The sequence below is a fragment of the Puma concolor genome, chromosome A3 (assembly GCF_028749965.1).
Source record: "Puma concolor isolate L17-30 chromosome A3, mPumCon1.1.hap2, whole genome shotgun sequence".
NCBI lineage: Eukaryota > Metazoa > Chordata > Mammalia > Carnivora > Felidae > Puma > Puma concolor.
In genome coordinates this window covers 73,871,667-73,894,426 of record NC_141669.1, presented here as the reverse complement: position 1 = coordinate 73,894,426, position 22,760 = coordinate 73,871,667, and the positions used below count along the sequence as shown (strand labels likewise).

Sequence of the window (22,760 nt, the reverse complement as noted above, 5' to 3'; positions counted from 1 at the left end):
TGGTGGAAAAAAAGGTTAATAGTCTTAATAAATGAAAAGCTTACTTACAAGATAAAGCTTAATGTTATGAAAGAAAACTAGGCAAAGAACATGAAAAGGAAACCCACAAAAGAAGAAATTAAAATGGACAATAAACATATATAACAAAAAAAATCTTTGGTACCTGCAAATGAAATTAATTTAAGAAGGAGAAATATATATGTACATATATATATACACATATACGTATATGTATATATATGTACATATATATATGTATACATATGTATACATATATACATATGTATATGTATATATACACATACATATATATATATTTCAGTTTATTTATTTTGAGAGAGAGAGAGCACACGAGTGGGGTAGCGACAGAGAGAGAAGGAGAGAGAATTCAAAGCATGCTCCATGCCATCTGTGCAGAGCCTGCAGTGGGGCTCGAACTTATAAACCATGAGATCATGACCTGAGCTGAGATCGCTAGTTGGACGCTTAACTGACTGAACCACCCAGGCACCCAGGAGATATATTTTTTAACATCTCATATTAACAAAGATTTGAAAATGTTTGCTGCATATGAGAAAGCACACTATCATAATCAGCTGATGGTATGTATATGGTTCCAATTCTGGAAGGCAATTTGGCAAAATTTAGAAAATTCATTCAAAACATCCACTTCTTTTGATTCAGCAATTTCACTTCTAGGAATCTATTGTGAGGAACTAATTGGAAAAATAGACAAAGATGTATGTATAGAGTTGTTTATTATGGTAGTGCTTATAATAGTGAAGAATTGGCAACACCTTTAATATACAAAAAGGGTTTGTTTTTTGAAGTTGATTTTAAAAAATAAAAAATGAGAGAAGAGAGATAAGAGATAAGGGAGAAAAAAAACCAGTTTGAAATAGGCAAACAGGTCCTTATCATCATAAAGACTTGCCTTCCTAAGTGGCAATCCTTCATAGAGAATGGAAAGAGCAGAATGCAATGTGACATCCTATACGTATGACACCCTCTCATCTCTGAAGACCAAGAAGTTTGCACCCCCTGACAAGATGGAGCTTACCTCCTTGGCTCCACAAACACATATCACCCCATTATTCCCTTTGAAGGCTGGAGATGTAGCTCCTTCACTCAAAACTATCCCGTTGAGACAGTAGGAGAGTGTCTCCAGATTTATCAGTCTTATACTGGGAAAATTGGCAACTGCACAGTGTTACTTCTCTGGGCCAGGAGGTGTGGAAGGGAAATCAGAATATGGTAGATACTCAATACGTCCTTGGATGCAGCCAAGGCAGCCAGGATACGATGTCAGCATGCCCAGTCCATCCTGTTCCCCATTGAGTGAAATGAACTACCTACAATGCAGGGCCTGGAGTTTTCCCATATAACTTCCCATTTTGTACCAATTCTGCTACGTTCTCAAATCCTCCCACATTCCTTTGGCTCCAGACCTAGGCTCCTGGTCTCATATTAGGTGCCCTGTCTATGGAGGCCCTTTCTAGGAAAGTCACTCCAGCCTGGCTGGACTACTTGGTTTCCTGGCATTCTCTCCCCATCGGTAACCAGGGAAACTAGAATATGCCACCTCCATGCTGCTCCCCAATCTTGGTGGGCCAATACACCCCACACCAATCTCTCCTCCACCTCAGGGAAGAGGGATCAGAAACAAAGGGATATATTTATTAGATCCAAGAGTGTTAAAAGTTAGAAGGAATGATTTTTAGCTAAACTTAGCTAAACTGACCTCATTTAAGGCAAAATGACTTGTTCATGGTCACACAGTTAATTCCAATGTAACATGACACCTACCTACCAAGTTGGGTCTTTTTGCTTTATTTTATTTAAAACAAAATTTTATTGGGGCACCTGGGTGGATCAGTTAAGTGACTGACTTTGGCTCAGGTCATGATCTCATGGTTCGTGGGTTCAAGCCCTGCACTGGGTTCTGCACTGACAGCTTGGAGCCTGGAGTCTGCAGCCTGCTTTGGATTCTCTGCCTCCCTTTCTCTCTGCCCCTCCCCCACTCTCTCTCTCTCTCAAAAAATAGACATTTAAAAAAAACCCAGAAAACAAAAAAGCCCACAAAATTTTTTGTTTTATTTTTTTCCCTGTTCCTAAGATTCCTAAGATCTCTAAGTGCACCTATGTGTGATTCAGCCTAAATGGAAATAGACCCTAGGTCTTGTCCATGTCTTTGATCCTCCTATAAGGAGGAGGGAAATGTGCCATATCTTTTTTAAAGTTCTGTGCTACACGATTGTTTGACCCTCCTTGTAGGAAGAATGAAGCAGTCCTGGTGGGGGTCCCAGCCTGGTACTATTGATGCCCAGGGTGGGCAGGAGCAGACAGAGGCATAACGAAAGAACCGAAACATTCCTGAAAGAATGCTCGGGGTCCAGCCAGCAGAACCCGCATCTCTTTGTGAAGGGGAGGCAGAACACAAGAGTCAAGGGCAAAGTAAATACAGAAACAGTCTTGGGATTTGGGGGCTGGGGGTGTGTAGAGGAAGGATTTGAAAGATGTAAAAGGGGAATTGAGAGGAATTAAGGTGTCATTGGTGAAAGGGTGAATGAAGCCAGAGGACAAACTCCTTCATGGATGCTGAATGAAGGTGTGGGGTAAGTTAACTTAATTAAAAGTTACAAAGGGGGAGATGTGGAAAACTACCTAGTTAAGAACCTTCCATCTGCAGTCAGAGAACACAGTAAGACCTGACAACCAAACTGAATGTCTCACAGAGTCCAACTTTGCAGACAGCTATTTAAAGACTTTATAGTCCATGAAAAATTCTCCAGACTTCTTCCCATACTGTCCCAGCCACATTGCCCTAGAGAGGTGTAGGCACAAGTTCTCCCATATTCTCTAAGGGCTTGTACATCTCACCATACTTTCTGACTCAACCATGGAAAATCTATAATTATTATTCCTGAAAACAGATTCCCGAAGTGTCTGTACCACCAGTGTTAAAGTCACTCTACTCAAACCCTTCGAGTCAGCCTTGACTTTCTCCCATCCATTCATTCAACAAATATTATTGAGTGCTTACTACATCATGTACACTGTGTGAGGTTCTGGGATATCCAATAGTCAACAAAACAAACTGATATTTGCCGCATGGGACATAGAGTCAAGCACTCAACAAACTGCATTGAATCTGTCTTTGTAATGATGGGGTCATATTAATTCTTTTCCTCTACCACCATTCCAGTTCAGTATTCTAACACCCTGAACTTTTCCAGTAGCCTCCTGTCTCTTTATTTGCATTATTTCCTGCACTCTGATCTATTTATTCTCTACCCATTCCTAAAGGTGATAGAGCATCTGTAACACATGAGATTTATAAATATAAACTCCTGGATCACAGCCCAGACCTACAGAATAAGAAGGGTGGTAAGCTCCCAATAATCTATATAATTTTTATTTATTTTTTAATTTTTGAACATTTTTACTTATTTTTGAGAGACAGAGATAGACAGAGAGTGAGCAGGGGAGAGGCAGAGAGAGAGGGAGACATAGAATCTGAAGCAGGCTCCAGGTTATGAGCTATCAGCACAGATCCTGACGTGGGGCTTGAACTCACAAACCATGAGATCGTGACCTGAGCCGAAGTCTGACGCTTAACTGACTGAGCCACACAGGCGCCCCAAATCTATATCATTTTTAAAGCTAACTCTAGGATTCTGATCCACATCTGGGTTTGGGAACCACTGCTTCATATCACTATCAAATGCAATTCCACTTGCTCCAAATTCTTGAAGAAGTTTTCTTTGTCTACAGAATAAACTAACATATTAGCTTGGCATGTAGTATTCCAGCCTGTCTATTCCAACTTTCTCTTGTTAAAATTCTAGTCCACCTTTAACTATATAACCTTGAGAAAATCACTTAAATTGGAAGGTACAAAATCAAAGGACACAGTCTTTATTAGTTGTCCATGCTACGTAAACTCTTTGGCAACTAGTTTTATAAAAAGTTTGAAGTAATACTGTATTTACGTTCTTTGCCAAATACCATTGTGGTGATGAGTTTCATCCCCATTCTCTGCTCTTTTCCTCTCCTATTTCCATTCCTTTCTGCCTCGTGGTTCTCTTCCTGATTTTTTTCTCATTTAAATAGTCATACACTTGCTAAAGCAAACTAGTTCATTCTTACATTGTTAATCATAGAGTAATACATGTTTGTTGTAAAACATTTTAATTACATGGAGGAAAAATACAATAAAAAGTAAAAGTGCACTCTCCCTTCCACTCTAAGCCCACTCTTGAGAGGCCACCTCTATTAACAGTTTGGTGATACAAAGCTCTCCAACTTTTCTCATATTCCCACTTTCCATAGGGATTTTGCACCTGCTGTCTGTATTTTTACACTCCCAAACAGCTCTGTCTCTGTATTGGCTCAGATAAGGTTTTCTCCCTGACTTCAGCACCCATCCATGTCTTGCAAGCCACCTGAGGACATGAAGACAATTGCTCGCTTCCCACTACCTTCTTTCTGACTGCAAGAAAGAGACTGACTATAATGCACTATTGTTTTCCGGACTTCCTCTCGAAAAGTTTCTTCTCAAAAACTCTTCTTTCTACTATCACCTATTTTGGGGCCTCCTGTTGTGTGTAGAACCGTGCCTTTCTGCAGTGCATTTTACCAACTGGGAGAGGTGACTGACTACATGAGATGATTTTCCAAGTCCTAGAAGGATTTCCCATCACTCTTCCTCCTAAATATATTTTCCACTACAAGATGAAGTTTGGAATCCCTCCAATTTTTTTAGTAGCAGCTTTTATTGAGATATAATTTATATGCCATGTATTTAAAGTGTGCAGTTTGATGGTTTTTAGTATATTTACAAACTCGTGCAACCATGACTATAATAAATTTTAGAACACTTTCATCACCCCAAAAAGAAACCCACACCCATTAGAAGCCACTCTATATTCCCCCCTACCTTCCCAGTCCTAGGTAACCACTGACTAACTATCTCTCTTTATGGATTTGCCTATTCTGGATATTTCACATAAATGTGAAATCATACAGTATGTGTGGGGGTTTTTGTTACCGGCTTCTTTCAGTTAGCAACGTTTTCAAGTTTCATTCATATTGTAGCATGTACATATATTAGTACTTCATTCTCTTTTATTGCTGGATGATATTCCATTATATAGCTAGATCACATTTTGTTTATCCATTCATCAGCTGATGGGTTTTGTCCACTTTCACCTATTATGAATAATGCTGCTGTGAATACTCAAGCACAAGTTTTTACATGGACATGTTTTCATTTCTTTTGGTATACATGCCAAGGAGTGGGATTGCTGGGTCATATGATAAATTCTATGCTTAACATCTTGAGGAACTGCCAAACTGTTTTCTAACATGGTTACCCCATTTGACAGTCCCACTGGTGTACAGTGTATGAGGGTTCAGATTCTCCACATCTTTACCAATACTTGTTATCTTCCATTTTTTTTAATAGCCATCCCAGTGGGTGTGGAGTAATATCTCATTGTGGTTCTGATTTGCATTTCCCTAATGACTAAGGATGCTGAGCATCTCTTCATATGCTTATTGGCCACTTTAATATATTTCTCAGAGAAATGTCTATTCATCTTCCTTGCCCATTTTAATAGTTTTTTTTTTTAAGTTTATTTGTTTATTTTGAAAGAGAGGGGTGGGGAGGGGCAGTGAGAGAATCCCAAGCAGGCTCTGTGCTGTCCTGGAGCCTGACATAGAACCTGATACCATAAACCATGAAATCAGGACCTGAGCCGGAACTAAGAGTTGGACACTTAGCTGACCGCATGACCAGGCCCCCAGGGTTACTTGTTTTTTATTATCGAGTTATAGAAGTTCTTTATAAATTCTAGATTCAAGTCATTTATCAGTATATGATTTGCAAAATTTTCTTCCATTCTGTCAGTTGTCTTTTTACTTCCTCAAGGGTGACCTCTGAGGTGCACAATTTTTCAGTTTTGATATCCAATTTATCTATTTTTTCCTCTTGTTCCTTATGCTTTTGGTGTCATAATCAAGAAACCATTGACAAATCCACGGTCAAGAAGATTTACACCTATTCTTCTAAGAGTTGTATGATTTAGCTCTTACATTTAGGTCTTTGATTCATTTGGGATTAATTTTTGTATATGGGATAGATAAGGGTCCAACATAATTCCTTTGCATGTGTCAGTCCAGCTGTCTCAGTACCATTTGTTGAAGATACTTTTTTCCCCCATTGAATTGTCTTGGTACCCCTCTACCAATTTAAAAAGACAGAATACAATAAAGTTCTGTTTTTTGTTTGTTTATTTGTTGTTGTTTTTTTTTTTTTTTTGAGAAGAGAGAAAGAGAGAGAGAGTGTGAGTGCACAAGCTGGGGAGGGGCAGAGAGAGAGGGAGAGAGAGAATCCCAAACAGGATCCACACGGTCAGTGCAGAGCCCATCACAGGGCTTGATCCAACTAACTATAAGATCATTACCTAAGCTAAGATCAAGAGTTGGATGCTTAATTGACTGAACCACCCAGGCACCCTTAAAATTCTGTTTTCAGAGTTGGAAGCCACCTTATAAATGTGCACTGGTCAGGTTTTTAAGTTGCAGACAGGAAAATGCATTTTAACTATCTTAGTTGGGAAGACATTTATTAAATCATTATTGGAAGGAAAAGAAGCAGAGGCTCTAGATCAGAGGTTCTCAAACTTGGCTACACATTGGAATCATCTGGGAGTTAATGGTCGTATTATACCCCATTCCATAAATCAGGCTGTCTGGGGGTAGAATCCAGGCATCGGTATTTTTAAAAAAAAAATTTTTTTTTAACGTTTATTTACTTTTGAGACAGAGAGAAACAGAGCATGAATGGGGGAGGGTCAGAGAGAGAGGGAGACACAGAATCCGAAACAGGCCCCAGGCTCTGAGCTGTCAGCACAGAGCCCGATGCGGGGCTCAAACTCACAGACCGCGAGATCATGACCTGAGCCGATGTCGGACGCTTAGCCGACTGAGCCGCCCAGGCACCCCCAGTCATCAGTATTTTTAAAAAATTTTTTTAATTTTATTTTTTTAGATTTACATCCAAATTAGTTAGCATATAGTGCAACAATGATTTCAGGAGTAGATTCCTTAATGCCCCTTACCCATTTAGCCCATCCCCCCTCCAACAACCTTTCCAGTAACTCTCTGTTTGTTCTCCATATTTAAGAGTCTGTTATGTTTTGTCCCCCTTCTCTGCTTTTATATTATATTTGCTTCCCTTCCCTTACATTCATCTGTTTTGTCTCTTAAAGTCCTCACATGAGTGAAGTCATATGATATTTGTCTTTCTCTGTCTGACTAATTTTGCTTAGCATAATACCCTCTAGTTCCATCCACGTAGTTGCAAATGGCAAGATTTCATTCTTTTTGATTGCTGAGTAAATACTCCATTGTATATATATACCACATCTTCTTTATCCATTCATCCATCGATGGACATTTGGGCTCCTTCCATACTTTGGCTATTGTCGATAGTGCAGCTATAAACATTGGGGTGCATATGTCCCTTCAAAACAGCACACCTGTATCCCTTGGATAAATACCTAGTAGTGTAATTGCTGGGTTGTAGGGTAGTTCTATTTTTAATATGTTGAGGAACCTCCATAGTGTTTTCCAGAGTGGCTGCACCAGCTTGCATTCCCACCAGCAATGCAAAAGAGATCCTCTTTCTCCACATCCTTGCCAATATCTGTTGTTGCCTGAGTTGTTAATGTTAGCCATTCTGACAGGTGGAGTCTAGACTAGTTAGGAATATGGACTTTCCTGATTCTCTATGATAATTCTTGTCCATCCTTGGGAGAGCTGTATAGTTCAAAAAGTCATTTTCAATATTGGAAGACATTAAAAACATTTTTTAAATGTTTATTTATTTTTGAGAGGGGTGGGGAAGGCCAGAGAGAGAGAGGGAGACACAAAATCCAAAGCAGGCTCCAGGTTCCGAGCTGTCAGCACAGAGCCCAACACAGAGCTCAAACCCATGAACCGCGAGATCATGACCTGAGCTGAAGTGAAACGCTCAACCAACTGTGCCACTTAGGTGCCCCTGGAAGACATTTTTAACATCTGAAGGCAAATAAAAACAATCTGTTATTATTTTCATACTGAAAACAACTATAAGTAAAGCTAGTAAAATTTCCCAGGCTAGTGGGGGTATGCAGAAAGTAATAATTTCTAGGTTGAGTATGTGTAGAGGCTGTCAGGATCCCTGCAGAGTATGTGTAGGAGATTTTTACATTTATCTAAATACGGTATGTGTTCAAAAATCAACTTGTTGTTCCTTTTTGGGCATGAGAAGGTGTGAATTCAAAGCAAAGCAAGAGGGGAGCCCTCTGATGGCCACATACTCCAACAGCTGCCCCTTGTGCCTAGCAAATGAAATTCTTCCAAAAGATTATATACAGTTTTAAAGTATTTTCTAGAGTCTTCAATGTACAACTTTTAAACATTACTGGAGCCACCTCGCTATAACCCAGGTAACCATTGCTGCTTATTTAATGTGCTGTATATTCACCATGTCCTGGGTCAAGTCTACATCAAATCACACCTTCCCGGAAAGCACATCGCTTTTTATCAACAGCTTGATTCATGACCCGCAAAAATCTATAGCCCTCCGTGACCCTTCTAAAAAGCCTGCTTTGACACTGTGTCCTCTTTAGAGGGAATAAAGCATCCTCATTTCTTCTATCAGTGCATTGGCTAGAAGCACTACCTGGACAAGTGGTTTATTTGAGAGAGACTTGCATTCAGGGGGAGAGGCCCCATAGATGGAGAGCTGATCTCACGATGCAACAGAGAGCAATATGTAACAGCCTGTTCTCTGCAAATTGTGTTCTTTGCACACAATCACAGAGGCAGCTTAGGCTGGCAGACAGCATGCTCTGAGCCTTACTGGTTCTCATAACCTCTCTCCATATGTTTTCATAACCTCATGACTGTTATGTCATGGGGGTTGGGGCTGGTAGGGAGGGAAAATTGGCCAGGAGAATAAATCAGGTATTTAATTTGCTGGGAAAAAAACCCCTAGCAATCTGATAGGTCCTTGCCAACACCTATTAAAATGAATCTTTTTTTTTAATGTTTATTTTTGACAGAGAGAGGGAGAGAGAGAGACAGAGCATGAGTGGGGGAGGGGCAGAGAGAGAGGGAGACACAGAATCCAAAGCAAGCTCCAGCTCTGAGCCATCAGCACAGAGCCTGATGCGGGGCTTGAGCCCACAGACCGCGAGATCATGACCTGAGCTGAAGTCGGATGCTCAACCGACTGAGCCACCCAGGTGCTCCAAAATGAATCTTTTAAGAAAGAAAAAGGTGTGGTGTTTCCTCTGTGTTTGTAAGTGAGGCAGCTAGCAGGAAATCATAATTGAAAGGAATCCAAATAAAACAGAATCTCCTCTATCACTCATGGCTGTTTAGCAAAGCTCACTTTATACCCCCCAAATGAAGTGTTAATTGCAGAATTGGGGTGCAGGAAAGCTTTATTTTATACAGCTAAAACAGGAGTGGTGATGAATTAACTTTTAGCTGCCTGTGATTTTAATTTGAATGAGAACCTCCTGAAGATGGGAGCCTGGCACCAAAGTGGTATGCTGGTTTACCACAGCAGTAGGACAAAGAAAGGGAGAAGCTGGTGCAGCCTGCAGACTGTTGCTCTGAGAGCTAGGAGGTTCAGGTGATTTGTGACAGATCCTGTTCCTTCAGAAATGGAGGAAGGAAGCAACTACCTCTGGATAAACTCACAATGGTGTTCTAGCACCTCTCAGGTATGGAAATGCAAACGTAGCATTATAAGAGACCCTGTGAAATGTCAAGAAGGATTGATCGGCAAAGACTGAAATGAATGCTAACGCTCACATTGGGACGTTGGGATGGATGTAGTGACACAGGCATTTTCATATAGTGCTAAAGGAGTGTAAGTTGCTAGTCTTTTGGGAGGGCACTTAAGCAGCTTTATGAAAACTTTAAATGTCCATTCCTTTAGACCCAGAAGTTCCACTTCTAGGATTTTCTTGAACAATTAAATAAAGATGTGTATATAAGGATGCTTTCCCCCAGAATTTTTATGGTAGGAAACTACCTAAGTAGAGAATATTTAAGTAAATTATAGTGCATTCATATAAAGGCATACTGTATAACCATTACAAATGATACCCGAAAAGGCATACAGAAACCTGTTAGAAGAGGTCTCCTAAAGGGGCGCCTGGGTGGCGCAGTCGGTTAAGCGTCCGGCTTCCGCCAGGTCACGATCTCGCGGTCCGTGCGTTCGAGCCCCGCGTCAGGCTCTGGGCTGATGGCTCAGAGCCTGGAGCCTGTTTCCGATTCTGTGTCTCCCTCTCTCTCTGCCCCTCCCCCGTTCATGCTCTGTCTCTCTCTGTCCCAAAAATAAATAAAAACGTGGAAAAAAAAATTTAAAAAAAAAAGAAGAGGTCTCCTATGGATGGCAAAATTTTAGGATTTTTTTTAATAAAAGGAAAGGAAATTCAGGAAGAACTCCTTACCCTTTATCAATTGCAAAAATAAAGCTGCTTTCCTTCAATATTAGGGCCCCACCTATAAGGCATCTATGACCAGGGATACAGAAATATATTTCTTGCACATTTGCCATTCAAAGAGAAACACGGAGTAACTCTCAACCCTTGAAATCAAGAGGCAATTAGAGAGGTCTGCTTAGGAAAACTTTCTAGATATTTTGTGTTTAACAGAGATGCAGAGTTCTTTGCTAGATGTAGATGTACTAAGGTTATTCAAAGAATAAATGTTCATATAGTAAATGAATGCATGAATGAAGTGAATGCTTTGTAGAGATAGACTGAACGAGAAAAATCATCCAAACTCTCATTCCATAAATGAGGTGCTCAGAGTCAGCAACTAGAGACTTACATGCTTAGAGTCAGGTGCATACAACTAGTAATTGGTAGAGCTAGGACTAGAACCCAGGGCTCCTGATCAGGGCAGTCTACACTGCAAAGGTCCATCGTGACTTCACAAAATCAAGAGCGATCTGTGATTTCTCAGGTTCCTTCCATCTCCAGGAAGAAACGGTCCCCTAGTTGTGTAAGGGCTACTTAGATACGATCACTATTAGCAGGGCACAGTTTGAGGCTGTGATTTAACTTGGAGCTGCTAATAACCACAATATTTTATGCATGGTTGGTGCCCAGTAAATATTCGGCCACTGATAATGGGCATGAAGATGCAGTTTCCCCTGCCCTGGGAGGGATACCTGAGGGTCCCCACCCCATGTTTATAGCTGAGGAAGCACAGTTTTCTCTCTCCTTCTGAGGGACCTGCCCCCTGTGAAGTTATGGAGCATATGGTTTTAGGCTCGTTTGGTGTTCTCTTCTAGTATTCCACTTCTCCATCTCCCTATCTCCCTCTCTTCTCACATTTGCTAAAAACCTCTCAGGCACCTATCCCATGTCCATCTTGAAGGGCCATAAATGGCATTAAATAAATCTATGGTTTCTTAACCAAATTGGATAGTGTTTCATTTTGGATAATTTCAAATATACACAAAAGTAGCAATAATGCCCATGCCTCCATTACTTAGCCTTAACAATTATCAAAATTTTACTAATCTTATTTCAGCTATTCTCCCTCTCAACGGTTTTTTTTTTTTTTTTTGGAGTATTTTAAAGCACATCCCAGATATATTATTTCATTCACAAATACTTTAGAATGAATCTCTGAGGAATGAATTTTTAAAAACACAATCACTATGGCATTAGTTTACAAAAAATTACCAATAATCCCTTAATATCATCTGTCATTTAATTCATGCTCAAGTTTCCCCAACTGCATATATATATATAAAGTTTTATATAAAGTTTATATAAAGTTTATTTTATATAAAGTTTTATATAAAGTTTATATAAAGTTTTTATATAAAGTTTTTATATAAAGTTTTATATAAAGTTTATTTTATATAAAGTTTATTTACTTGAGAAAGAGAGAGAGAGCGGAGGAGGGACAGAGAGAGAGAGAGAGAGCGAGAGAGCAAGAGAATCCCAAGCAGGCTCCATGCTCAGCGCAGAGCTTGACATGGGGCTCAATCTCACAAACCATGAGATCATGACCTGAGCCAAAATCAAGAGTTGGCAGCTTAACTGACTGAGCCACCCAGGTGCCCCCCAAAAAATATTTCTATGATTGCTTTGATTGACTCAGAATCAAAACAAGGACTACACGTTTGATTTGGTTGATATATTTCTGTTCTTTAAAAAAAAAATCTCGGGGCGCCTGGGTGGCGCAGTCGGTTAAGCGTCCAACTTCAGCCAGGTCACGATCTCGCGGTCAGTGAGTTCGAGCCCCGCATCGGGCTCTGGGCTGATGGCTCAGAGCCTGGAGCCTGTTTCCGATTCTGTGTCTCCCTCTCTCTCTGCTCCTCCCCCGTTCATGCTCTGTCTCTCTCTGTCCCAAAAATAAATAAACGTTGAAAAAAAAAATTGTAAAAAAAAAAAATAAAAAAAAATAAAAAAAAAATCCCTATCTATCATCTATCTATCCTTGTTGATGTAAAATTGACATAGCACAAAATTAATTATTTTAAAGAGAACAACTTAGTGCCATTTAGTGCAGTCATAGTGTTGTGCAGCCACCTCCTCAGTCTAGTTTCAAAACATTTTCATCACTCTGAAAGGAAACCCACCATACCATAATATTTTTAAGGTCCATCCACATTGTAGCATGTATCAGTACTTCATTCCTTTTTATGGAATAAATAATTCCATTGTATGTATTTACCACAATTTGTTTATCCATTCATTTGTTGATGGGTATTTGGACTGTTTTGGGTCATTGTGAATAGTGCTGCTATGGCCATAGTTGTGTATATATTTGTCTGAGTACCAATTTTCAGTTCTTCTGAGTATATACCCAGAAGTGGAATTGCTGGGTCATATGATAAATTTATGCTTAACTTTTTGAGGAACTGCCAAGCTGATTTCCACAGGAGCTGCACCATTTTACATTCCTACCAGCAATGTACAAGGGTTCCAATTTTTCCACATCTTGCCAGCACTTATTATTTTTTAACATTTTTTTCAGTTAAAAATGTTTATTTATTTATTTTGAGAGAGAGAGAGAGAGAGAGAGCACATGCACATGCAACTAAGGCAGAGAGAGAGAGAGAGAGAGAGAGAGAGAGAATCCCAAGCAGGCTCCACACTGTCATGTAGAACCCAATACAGGGCTTGATCTCATGAACCCTTGAGATCATGACCTGAGTCAAAATGGAGAATCAGATGCTTAACTGACTGGGCCACCCAGATGCCCCTCTACATTTTTTATTATAGACATCCCAGTGGGTGTGAAGTGGTATCTTGTGGTGGTTTTGATTTGCATTCCCCTAATGACTAATGATATTGAACATCTTGGCCATTTGCACATCTTCTTTTGGAGAAATATTTATTCAAGTCCTTTGTCCCTTTTTAAAATGGGTTGTCTTTTTGGCATTGTTGTCTTTTAAAATCTAATAATTACCCTCCCCCGTCTCCCCCTTTTCACACTCTTCATTTGCTGAACAAACCAATTCATTTGTCCTGCAGAATTTCCTTTATTCAGTATTTGGCTGTTTCCACATGGTGTAATTTAACTTGTTTCTCTATTCTCCTATTTCCTGTAAACAGATACTTTAGAACTAAAGATTTGCTTAAATTCCTTCCTTCCTTCCTTCCTTCCTTCTTTCTTTCTTTCTTTCTTTCTTTCTTTCTTTCTTTCTTTCTTTCTTCTTTCTTTTCTTCCTTTTGGTGGAGATACTTCATAGGTGGTAGTATATGCTTCCTGATGCATCACATTAAGAAGCTCATAATGCCTATTTTGTCCAGTTTTTAATGACCGAAAATATATATTGAAGAACTCTAAGGTTCTTCAAGATTACTTAAGGGGCCCTGCAAATGTTTAATTCAAATTTCATTAAAAAATTTATAATTGATGCTGTTTCCTCTTCGCCATTGTGGTGTGTGCTGCTGACTGTTTCTCACCATGTCTTCTCACAAGACTTTCAGGATCAAGTGATTCCCAGCAAAGAAACAAAAGCAGAATCGTCCCATTCCCCTGTGGATTCAGATGAAAACTGGTAATAAAATCAGATACAACTCCAAGAGGCGGCATTGGAGAAGAACAAAGCTGAGTCTGTACATGAGATGGGATCGAACATGAGATGGCACACGTTTATGCTGCCTGAAAGTCATGTGTTTCTATTCCAACACCTTCCTATTGCCTGACCAGTAGATCTGTTTTATCAGGAAATTGACTTTTCTCTGTTATGATGCTTCTGCACCTGTAGGTTGGTTCAGTAATAAACATGTGAGACCTTTTGACTGAAAAAAAAAAAAAAAAAAAAAAAAAAAAATATATATATATATATATATATATATATATATATATATATATATATAATTGACTACTGCTTTTCTGATTTCCTCTGATTAAAGAGGAAGTCAAGTAAGTGAGCCCCAGCCCTCCACCTGCTTCAGCAAGAGTTACTCTGCCTTTTATATTTTGGGGTCCTAGATAAGATTTCATTAGAAAAAGTATTACACTAATTAAAATAAAATAAAATAAAATAACCCCCTTCTAAATTTTAGGTGATCGTGTGACCCTTTCCAGAGGTATTTATATCAGAACCGGGGACTCTGAAAGTCAGAAAGACCTTATGACTCAATGAAAAAAGTTCTTAATGCATGCAGTGGGCACATGTGGTGGGAGACAGCATGGAGTCTTCCTGGTACCCCTTGAATCATACAACTCAGGAACTGTTATGATCTCCTCCAAATCTATGGCTGCCTCCCATTCATATAATATGTCCTTGTCTCATTTAGGCAAAAGTGGACTTTGAATAACAGCAACTCATACTTTAAAGCAGAGCTAAAGGTTTATCAGAGGACTTCAGTCCAAAATGGAAGGTATATGAGGTAGGAATCGCTGTGAACCTACCAACTGTTTCCGGGGTAGTATGCAGACATCCTTCAGGTGTCTTTTGCTGGAAAAAATCTCTAATTCCGGTCACAAGAAAAGATCCTCTATCTTTCTGACACAGAATATACACACTCTCTGTGATACCTGAAATCAATACCTGATTGTCCACTAGACTCTTTTTCTGGTATTCCATTAAAATTGAGCTTCTCTCTATAACTGAATGTTGAACACATCAAAGTGATGGATGGTGCATCAGCCCCTTATCCCCAGGATTTTGGAGGCAAAGTCTTCAGTCTTATTGTGGCTAAAATAAGATTTATGAACCTTTGCTTCAATTCTAGTTTAATCCCCAAGTGTCCACTTTTTAATTGTCAAAGAGTTGTAAGGTCTGCCCTTCATGGAACTAGGAACAGTAGGACAATACACAGCTGGATCTCATTGCAGGTGGATGAAGGGAGCACTGAACCCTCATGTTTCCTCTGAGATGAGAAGACTCAAGTTCTTATTATTCTGCTCCTCTGATCTGCAGTATTGTTTCTGAAATAGAATATTTTGCCAGTAGAATGAAGGCTTTAGCTACAGTCTGTTGTATTATCATTACCATGAATATCATCCTCTTCCTCCTCATCATGCCTATATTCCAATATACTGTTGGAAGAGAGGGACAGTTACTGCCTTTCTTGACCTTCTGAACCTCAGAAAAAAAGGGCTTACAGAAGCAAAAGAAGAAAAAGCAGCCAACCTAAGGCTCAGATCAGTTGTTGGCCCCACAAACTCCAAATTTACTGCAGAAACTCAATCACCTTTCTGATTGTCCAGATAGAATTCTCATGAATTTCCTATGGGGAAATTTTGGTTAAATGTACCAGTTTTTATCCAAACTGATAGAGATATATACAATAAAAGTGAATTTGTAGAGGCACCTGGGTGAGTCAGTCAGTTAAGCATTTGACTCGTGATTTTGGCTCAGGTCATGATCTTGTAGTTTGTGAGATTGGAGCCTGCTTGGGATTCTCTCTCTCCCTCTGCCCACCCACCCCCCCAACTCGCATTCGCTCATGTGGTTTCTCTCTCCTTCCCTCTCTGTCAAAATAAATAAATAAACATTTTTTAAAGTGAATTTTTAGACACATGTCAAGGTTTATCAGTTCCCAAGCCCTTTCCCGAAGTCTGTCCCCAATTTATAGGTTTCAGAGTGATAATTACAAGCCAAAGGCTGAGATACGGTTAGAAGGCTTGGCTTCAGGCATGAACAGAAAATGAAGCCACATAACAGGCCTTCTAGGGGGTCTCCTCTCTGTTCATGAGGCTGTATTCCTTGTGATATAGAAATCATACTTTGTACAAGTTTAGATATAAGATGTTCATCAGATGAACAATTGGAGAGAAAATAAATGCTCATTAGTGGGAAGACAGGGAAGTATAACTGGATTTTGAAACGTTAAAGAGGATGCTGCATAAAATTGATGTGGGAAGATGTTCAGGATAAATTAGTTGAAAAACAAGGTGGGGGAAATTTTACATATTTATAATTTTCTTTTTAGTTTTGGATATTTTTAGTCTTGAACGAACTATGCATGCTTTATTTGGAAAGAGAAAGGAGGTTCTATTCTAAGCCTTTTAGTATATTTGCATGGGTTGGCTTATCAGGCTAGCTCACTATGGAAGGCACAGACATCTTGAACCAATGGAAATGAGGGAGTGACAACATTTCAACTTGGAAAGAAGAGGGAAAGGACAAGCCTTGATCACATTGGAGCAGCAACAGGACTGCCTGAGACAATGGGGGAGGTGGAAGATGGGCAAATTAATGGAGTAAATTAAGGCAAGGCTTGATTTGATGTTTTGAGCCCTTCATAGTTTGGTTTAAGTACCTCCAACGTGAGGGTGAGTGGAGTAATGGCAAGGCCTGGGCCACAGCTGACATAAAGTGGAGTGATCTTGTCTCTACATACTTGGTTCTGGATAGAGAGGCCTGATGGTTCTCTCCTGCATATCTTTAAGTCCAGGAGTGAGGTTTCAAACATCAGCTACACACACACACACACACACACACGGTGAGTTAAATAGAGAGTGATGATGGGGAAACCACGCATGTGAATCTTCTTTTCAAGTGGCAGTTCACCGCTCTAAATGTACTGCCCCAGGTAGAAATGCAAGTTAGGATTCAGAGCTCAACATCAAAGATAGGGTGCTTTGTTTCAGCAGGTTAAAAAGCAACTCATGGTATCACTGCAAATATATCTCAAAAGTGTTGGCAACTTCAAAGGGATTCATTAAGAGAGCTCCCCCAATAAAGTCCCTGGAAGTTTACTAAACTGCACAAAGGTACTCTTATTAAAAGCTAAAAGCAGGCCTAGGAGGCATTTTAATAAAGACCTCCAGTTAGCTACCTGGAACAGGAGAGCTGTGTTGAAGGCCTGGAATAGAGAGCAATTTGTCATGATGCGTCTCTTAGGGCAAAGTTCCTAATCTCTGCCCTCGGTTTTTTCTTCCTTAAAACCCAGACTTATGGGGGACATTGAGAGGATTAAACAATGTTTGTGAACGAACTCATTAATGTTAATTCCTTTATAGGTAAAACAAAGTGCTCAACATTACCATCTGGACCAATATCTGTGACGCCTGCTTTGGAAAGATTCTAGGTTCTTCCCAAGTGAACCATGCCTGAAAGACAAGCAACAGACGAGGAAGGTTAAACTCAACCCACTCCTTGAAGTTCAGAAAGAACAAAATGGTGGGATGTTGAAGGATCAGGAGGCTTTTGGAAGGTCAGAATTTGAATAAGAATGGAAAAAAGTATTCTCTCATCCCCCTAATGTTCAAATGATCTCACTTGGTCTTAGAAGTGAAACCTATAGGGTCTGGTAAAATTTTGAAGCTTTCTGAAAGGTTGTTCAAAAAGATAAGAAAACAGAGAAGAGCCATTGTTGGACAGACAAAGTGACATATGCACACTGCCATATTGAATCCTGGACAAAAAGATCTGCCATGATTACAATCGAGCTTTCAGTCCAGAGGCTAGTTCAGCCAAACATTTTGTTCATGCTTTTGATAACTCAGTGGCAAGTACATAAAAATGTCTGCAACCCAGATGAGGTTGTTAAATTCTTTCTTAAGAACAAGACAGAAAGGAGAAGTGATTTACTAGAGTATGTTGCTGGGTTTGTTTTTTATTTTTATTTTTGCTCTTCTAATCCCCAAGCCCACAGCAGCCCGTCTAGTTGAATCTTGATTTGTTTTTGTCTCATATGAATGTGAACATCCATCCTCCCAGCAGAAATGGTAAATAGCTGTACACATCTATGTCACGAAGTGCTCATAAATAACAATCATTTATGGGGCTGGTGGGAGGGCAACCTTTGGGCTTAGAGAACTACCTGCAGCAACATTGTTCTATGAAGTTTCCTATATCTAAAGGAGCAAAAGCATTGATTCTTGTTGTTACTGTTTAAAATTATTATTTTAAAGTAATACATGCACACAGTAAAAAAAAGAAATTGATATGTCATAGAGTGGTGGTATTAAATGAAAAGCCTCTATGCCTGCCCCCCCCCACCCCGTGGTAACCACTTAAAAATGATCAGTTTCAGGCTACACAAATAATACACGAATACTTTCTTGCAAAAATTTCAAACCGTACAGACAAAGCTAGGGTCCTTGACGGTCACTCCAATTACATTCCCCCTCCTCAGAGATAACCACCATTGTTAACAGTAGTGAGTTTCCTCCCAGATCTTGATAATCTTCACAGGTATGCTTGTTTTGGTTCTTATTTTACACAAATGGTATACTGGATTTATAATCCAACAACTTGATTTTTGAAAAAATGTTTATTTATTTACAGAGAAAGAGAGAGAATGCACACGTGCGGGTGGGCAAAGGGCAGAGACAGAGAGAATCCCAAGCAAGCCCTGCACTGTGAGCACAGAGTCTGACGGAGGGCTAGATCCCACGATCTGTGAGATCATGACCTGAGTCGAAATCAAGACTGGGGAGATTATGACCTGAGCTGAAATCAAGAGTTGGACACTTAACAGACTGAGCCACCCAGGCACCCACTTTTTTTTTTATTTAATAATACATCTCGTAGGGGCACCTGCATGGCTCAGTTGGTTAAGCATCTGACTTCGGCTCAGGTCATGACCTCGCGGTCCGTGAGTCTAAGCCCCACATCCGGCTCTGTGTTGTCAGCATTGCGCCTGCTTTGGATCCTCTGTCTCCCTCTCTCCACCCCTCCCGCACTGGCTCTCTCTCTGTCTCTCTCTTTCTCTGTCTCTTTCAAAATAAATAAATAAAACTTTATAAAAAATAATATATCTTGGATATGTTTCCATGTCAGTGCATACTGTATCTATTTCATCTCTTTAAGCTGTTGTGTAATGACTGGGCCATAATTTACTTATTTAGTTATTTCCCATTTTTCACTATTAACAACACAGAGCTGCACTGACCATCATTGTCCCCACTTCCTGGACACATGTGGAAGTGTTTCTCTAGAATAGATAGGAAATATCCATATTCAACCATTTCTATTTTTAGCTCTTCTGTTATTTGTCATGATCATTCAAAATAAGATGGTAATCATTTATTTCTCGATTTACCAAATTTAAATCTTATTGATTGACTCCTTACTATGAGAGATGTAAATTTAGCTCACTTAAATGACCTTCCACCTCCCTTCCACTGCCAAGTTTTGTTAGTTACTTTTTTATTATTGCCTTTTCTATTGATTATTTTTATAACTTTATAGAATACACCTAAATATCTAGTTTTCATAACATCAACTTTAGACAATACCCTTTGATTCTATACCACGAACAATGAGGATATTAGCACCTCTGTTTCATCTCCCTCTCCTCTCTTCCCAACCTGTCAGTTACAGTATTACTTTTACCTTGTTCAGGTTCATAACCTTTATATTCTATTCTGTAACTGTATAGTCCTCTATGGTTTCTCTGTGGACTGATTCTAAAAATTGGAAACCTTTGACAATGTTTTCATATCGTGCCTCTTTAAATAATATTCTCCTTATACCCAAGCACTGTTGTCGAACCCTTAGAGAAGAAGTAATGCTGTTCAAAGAAACCTGTTCAAGCATCAAGGTCAAAGGGATTGCATTTTCTTACACTTTGTCACATGCTGGAGATCATGCTGAATTTTGGTTTGTTTTATAAATGGAGCTTAACTTTCTGACAAAATCCTTCCACCTCTGACATTTCCAATTTTTCTGTCCTTCCTTCTTTTCCTCCTTTCTCCCCGTCCCCTCATTATTTCTTACCCAATTCTGCTTTCATCCTCCACATGAGTTTGGGCTTACAGTTTCCTTTGCTCTATTTTACCTGTAGACAAGTTCTTACCCACTTTCTCTTTTCCAGAAAGTCATCAAATTCTCTGGTCCATGAACAACTCCTCCTGCCTATTCTCTTTTGTGAATCCTTACACTTATTTTAGTAGTTTGGGAGAAGGGGAAGGCATTTTCTTTTTTTCTTTTCTTTCATTTTTAAAAAAATGTTTAAATGTTTATTTTTGAGAGAAAGAGAGAGCATGAGCGGGGGAGGGGCAGAGATAGAGAGAGACACACAGAATCTGAAGCAGGCTTCAGGCTCCGAGCTGTCAGCACCGGGCGCTACACGGGGCTCCAGCGCACGAACCATGAGATCATGACCTGAGCTGAAGTCGGATACTTAACTGACTGAACCACCAAGGCACCCCCGCTTTTTTAAAAAAATTTTAACATTTATTTATTTTTGAGACAGAGAGACAGAGAGACAGAGACAGAGACAGAGACAGAGACAGAGTGTGAGCAGGGGAGGGGCAGAGAGACAGGGAGACACAGAATACGTTTCAGGCTCCAGGCTCTGAGCTGTCAGCACAGAGCCTGATGCGGGGCTCAAACTCACAAAATGTGAGATCATGACCTGAGCTGAATTCGGAGGCTTAACCAACTGAGCCACCCAGGTGCCCCTTTGAAGGCATTTCCAACATATGGGTGCCAATTTCAGCAAACAAAACAACTCTTAGTTTTCTAATTAGCCAGAGACAGGTGAGAGTAGTCTAATACCCATTCCATAAAACCAAACACTAGAACCTGTCAGAAATGGTGTTGGTCACTAATTCTGTTACAAGGCACCTAGTCTAAAACCTTGATCTCTACACCCTTATCTGTCAGTCCTGGGTAAGAAGGGGAGAGACTGAAGAAAGACTCCAAGGTCCATTGCAGGCTTTTCAATAGCTCATCATTTTTCAGTGCTGCTTCCCCAGAGAACTGGCACTGCTAATAGCCCAGGAGAACATACTGAGTAAGAATCTGGGACCCAGGGATTCTGACGCTTCATAGCTATGTGATTTTTTTTTTTTTACTACTTCCTTCCTTAGGTTTCAGGTTGCTCATTTATAAAGTGGAGGTGATACTAGTGCTCACCTCATGGGGGTGTTATGCCAATTAAATGCAATAATACAGCAAAGTACTTGGTGCCAACACATAGTAAGTATCCAATAAATGTTAGCCATTTTTATAATGAACTTTGGATTTCGAATATACAATTCTCTGTGGAAAATTCCAGAGGAAGAAAGGCATGTGGTCCCCACCCTCATATAGATCCTAGTCTAAGGAATGGCCAATATTTTCACTCTATGGTGTTTCATATATGGCAAGAGTTTACTGGGTATCTGTTGGATAAATAATTGAACAACCTTTGGTCCCGAAAGCAGACATGGCTCCTCCTTTCAGGGAATACTCAAAGAGAAATAAGACACATATTATATAAACAAATACTGAGTACATTTAATCCCAGTCCACTCATATAATTCATTCAACCATTGTTTGCTACTCATTGACTCTATGAAGAAATTATGTTAGATCATTTAACAAGATATAGTTCCTGCCTTCAAAGGATTTAAAGTCTAGTATATAAGACTTAGAAACAGCTAAATACATTAGGGTGAATGTGTTACAGACCAATCAGAGCAAGGGAATTTTCTAAGATGCATTATTTCCATGTCCAAGTCCTCTTTCTCCTCCTTGGCCCACCTTTCATCTCTCCTGATGTGTCCATAGCAACGTTAATTTCTGAAGTAATAAAAAAAACATGTGGACTGTGTCTGAAAAAATGGAGATAGGTGCATAGCTCCCTACCTTCCTGAATAAACCGATGGATTTAATTTCCTTGCAGGCAAATGAACTTCCCAGAGAGTACACATTTTTCCCACTGACTTCCTAACCCTAGCCATTCTTTGACTTCTTGTTCTGTGACAGAAAACCCCTTTCCCCCATTAGTCATCTTAGAAGTGCATAACTAAGGGGAAGTTTTACCTTGGAGGAGGGGAGGGCAGAATCTTTCACTTGCAAATTCCACTGCATATTCTGGAGGTAGAGAATGGTGTGGAGAAAAAAACCTTTGAAGCTAAACAAACGTGAGTCCAAATCTCAGCTCAACTTTTTACTAGATGCGTGACCTTAGGCAAGTTAACTTAAGCTCCCTGAGTCTCAATTTCCTCCCACATAAAATGAAAATCATAGTGCTGTGTCAGAGACTGCTAGTTCTTTCCCTAAGTCTAGCCTATCTTTTACCATAGGAATAGAATTTTTAGCTGGTCACAAGGTTGCCTAGAATAGAACAAGCCTTTCTTGGCCACATGAATAAATTCTGGTTAAAGGGATGTATGTGGAAGCAACAGCGTGCTGGTAAAGGCTTAACTGACTCTGCACACACACACACACACACACACACACACACACACACACACAGTACGTATATGCACCTAAGTTTATTAAAATGTTACTGATGTCAAAGATATACAATTTACAATTAATAAAATAC

The 22,760-nt window shown here is 39.7% G+C and overlaps 1 pseudogene; it reads left to right on the top strand.

Moving 5' to 3' along the window:
• Positions 1-13,995: 13,995 nt before the first annotated feature.
• On the top strand, positions 13,996-14,336 carry LOC147582532 (large ribosomal subunit protein eL39-like; annotated as a pseudogene).
• The last annotated feature ends 8,424 nt before the right edge of the window (positions 14,337-22,760 follow it).